This window comes from Aotus nancymaae, unplaced genomic scaffold, assembly GCF_030222135.1.
Source record: "Aotus nancymaae isolate 86718 unplaced genomic scaffold, 86718_ANA_hifiasm-v0.15.2.pri h1tg000003l, whole genome shotgun sequence".
NCBI lineage: Eukaryota > Metazoa > Chordata > Mammalia > Primates > Aotidae > Aotus > Aotus nancymaae.
Genome location: NW_026988414.1, coordinates 30,099,916 through 30,104,190, shown reverse-complemented (window position 1 = coordinate 30,104,190; position 4,275 = coordinate 30,099,916).

Sequence of the window (4,275 nt, the reverse complement as noted above, 5' to 3'; positions counted from 1 at the left end):
TTTGTGTTTATGGTTTTTCTTTGAAACTTTTGTCTTTGTTATTATGAGTTGATTTTATACCTGCAGTTCTAGAATTGAACTCTCTTGCATGGAAATAGTCAGCTTAGATTAAGAGATTGGCCTTGTTTAGAGTATTTAGATCTTTGATTAATTGAAGCACTTTTCTCCTAGTTGTTTTATTGAGTCTATTCTTTGGAGAAATTATGTCTAAAAGATTAATTTATTTGACTACTCAATTATCTTTCGTAGTTCACTATGAGGGTAAGAGACTATAATTTGTTTTTGTTTTTTGGGGAGCATAGTGCTACCTCTAGCTTCAGGGTGAAAGTTCTTGCATTATGTGTGTGTGTGGTTTTTTTTTTTTTTTTGAGATGGAGTTTTGCTCTTGTTGCCCAGGTTGGAGGGCAGTGGCACAATCTTGGCTCACTGCAACCTCTGCCTCCTGGGTTCAAGCAGTTCTCCTGTCTCAGCTTCCTGAATATCTGGATTACAGGTGCCCACCACCATGCCTGACTAATTTTTGTATTTTTAGCAGAGATAGGGTTTCATCATATTGGCCAGGCTGGTCTCAAACTCCTGACCTCAGGTGATCCGCCTGCCTCCACCTCCCAAAGTGTTGGCATTACAGGTGTGAGCCACCATGTCCGGATACATTATGTTTTATAGTAACCAGCGAACCAGAGTTTTATAAATCTCTGGCAAGGGGTTGTGTAAAGTGAATCCTTCTTGATCACCACCTGTCCTAGAAGACAGGTAGGAGCAAATTCTGTGTCCTTTTGTGGTCACCAGCTATAATCAGCAGGATTTGCAATGAATTCCACAAAGTCATGTGGTAGGGATTAAGCAATGTGTCTAATTGAAGAATCTTACTAGGTCATCAAGAGAGGTCATGGGTCCCTTCATCCCCCTGCCCAGAATCATCATGACGGGATTAGCTCCTCTTCCGGACGCAGTGAGTTTTCATTTAGTAACAGGACACTTTCTCCTTGCTTCTTGCTCTTCTTATAGGGTAAGCCTTAGCATAGCTTTGTTGGCTGGGGGCAGACAGACTGCTTGGTCAACAGGTGGGTTGGGCTTGGCTGTTGGCTCTTTGTGACAATTGGCTGGGAAAGCCAGCTGCCCAGCACCAGGGGACCATAGGGCCTGTGTAATGTTGTGGAGGAAACCTCTAGTCCTATCAGAAGCTGGATTTAGAGGAAGTTCCTCTAGTTGAGATGAGCAGGGAGCCCCTGATCCCAGCTGGCTTAAGGTCCCGGCAACACAAGGTGAGCTCTCAGTCATTTTCAGATAATAACCAAAAATGATGGTGATTTTTTGGCAGCTGGCTTCTCTCACTACAGAAGAGGTCAGTGAATGAACTTCAGGAATATTCCCAAACTGCATACCAAATTTTACTTGTATTGTATGTGCATTATTCATGGTTTTTTTCAGATCCTACTTAGCAATTACAGCCCTTGATCTATACGAACTTTAAAGGGTAATTTCTTTAAGGTAATGCTTATAAATGCCCATTTCAAAGATTATTGTAGAAGTCCTAGAGATTCTCATTTCTTAAAAACACTTCAGGCTGGGTGCGGTGGCTCATGTCTGTGGCACTTTGGGAGGCTGAGACAGGAGGATCGCTTGAGCCCAGGAGCTTGAGACCAGCCTGGGCAACATAGGGAGACCCCATTTCTACAAAAAAATTTCAAAAATTAGCGGGCTGTGGTGGTGCATACCTGTAGTCCCGGCTATTTGGGAGACTGCAGTGAGAGGATAGCTTGAGCACCGGAGGTGAAGGCTGCTGTGAGCTGTGATCATGCCACTGCACTCCAGCCTGGGTGACACAGCGAGACCCTGTCTCATGAACAAATAACCGTTTCGGATTTTGTAGGGATGGTCTCATTCTTTCTCTTTTTTCCTTTCTTTCTTTGTTACCTTGGAAATTTCTTAGCGACATTGACCAAAATCAGGTGTGCTCTAAGGCATCCATCTTAACTAGATGGCTCAGCTCTTACCTTCTTACTTACTATAGGGATCTTTTTCAAATGTATTGAGCTGTTTCTGCAATTGTATTCTTACATGACTTTCCATTGTGATTCTTTTTCCTTTTTCTATTCAGATCTATAGGCATCTTTGTTCTTCAAGGGCCGGAATTCAATGCGCATAGTTTAATGTGCATGCCACTAGAGTGATGAGTGTGATTTGATTTTGTGAAGATTCTAGATAATAAATGATCATCAGTCTTCTAAAACTACTGGGATGGTGATGCTTACTCTTGCAGGAAGCATTTGCTGCTCTTATCTTTATTCCTATTGTCATTTGCTAGTGTGTAGAATGCCTTTACATTTTGTTTTTTAAGGGTTTATTTGAGGACTGCCAGATAAACCCAAGTCCCAGTGGATCTGCAGAAAAGTTTTGATTAGTCATTACTGAAGAAGTCTACTTGACTGACTTACGATAAGACAGAAACACTGAGATTAGTAGAAAAATGGTGGATTATGTGTAGGTTGGATTGAGTTTGCACAATAGGAAAGCCCTGGCATAGAAATACTTAAAAATTTTCTAGATCTTAAAGTTTGGAAATATTTAAAAGTTGTCCCATCAGAAAGAATGAGCTTTTCCTTCTGGGATTTCTGCCCATGTTTGGTCTGTTCCAAATGTTAGCTATTAAGGTCTTATTTATAGCCTACTTCACAGTTACTAAAGCACATGGAAAGGACAAGATCTTTACAGTCTAATCCCTAATATCTAGCAGAGGCACATAGTATTCAGTAAAAGTTTTCATGATTACGTTAATTCCGCTTCATGCTTCTGCTGCCAAATCTTCAGAAGTCTGCTTTAGTGGGCCAAAATGTGATTTAAACCTTATTGCTCTTTTTTTTCACCCCCTAAGTAGAAACATTCTTTCCCCATATGTTGAAGTAAGCCTTCATATTTTTCTTACTCAGAAATATATGACTATATTTTTCATTTCTTTTGTGGTAATAGAAGGAATTATTATGAATTCTAAAACTAACACTGCTGTCTTGGCGGCCCATGATAGCTGAGGCTTCACTTACTGTAAGGCACACGTGTTAACCACTACACTATAGAAACCTGCATAGAGGCTTCACTTATTGTAGGTTAACCTTTTTCTTTTCCCCTCTGAGGGAAGGTATATTCACATTAATATAATAATAATGTGCTCTGAGGATATGAGAGCTGAAAGGGACCTCAGACCATGTCCTTATTCTAGAGGTGAGGAGATAGGTTCCAGGGCCACTCAGTTTAGCCACAGGATTGAAATGCTACTACCAGACCATTGTTCCTTTATCCTAATTGCAGACCTGTACTAATAGAGTACTTGTTATCAGCTAGATAATAAGTGAAAATACTTTCTGAGTCATTGTGAAGTCTTTCTGAAGACTTATAGATAGCTACTATACTTATCCTTCATAATTCTAATCTAAATAGACTGCCGGGCCCTGGGTTAGAACCGATTTTGTTTCTGACTTCACTGAGTTCCTTTAATGCCTTTGTTGTAGAGTAGAATTGAATCAAGGCATCTTAGATTTCTTCCTGCTCTCCCAATCGTATGCATTTGTTGAGTGCTTATTGTGATTCCAGGCATTGTGTTAAATATATTTCTCAATAAAGCCAGACTTGCCTGGGTATGGCACGGCTACTTATTAGCAAGTTACTTCATGTCTCTGCTTCAGTTTCTTCATCCATAAAATTATAACTACATCATAGGGTTGTATTGAGGATGAAATGAATCAATATACAGGAGACATTCAGTACAGTGCCTGGCACCTAGAAAATGCTCAGCAAATACTAACTTTTATTATTGTTGAGAAAATAAAGAAGTTGATAGATCAGCTTTACTTTCCACCTACATTTTCTTCATATTTCTAGAAAAAAAACCAAAACAACACTGACATCCTCCGTGAAATCTAAGTCACGTGTTTATCCATGTCAGTCTGTCTCTAGTCTGGCTGTACTGGTAAATGATGTCACGGCCAACTCATTCCAAAACTTCAAAAAGTTAACTTTTATGTGCTCACTGTCCTACAAATAAAATGCATGTGAGTGATATCCAGCTCCACCTAGTGGTGAGGATCCTGTTCTTTTGATAGTTCTCTCTCCAGCTTAAAATCCTTTAGTGGTTCCTGTAGTCCTCAGGACACAAATCCAATTTAGCACAGGTGATCTTGCCTCTGCTTTTCTCTTTCAGTTCATATAGTTTGTCTTCCACCTTGAGCTTTATGTTTCTGTTGTATTAAACGATTCGAAGGTCCCAGTTTCTTGATTGCC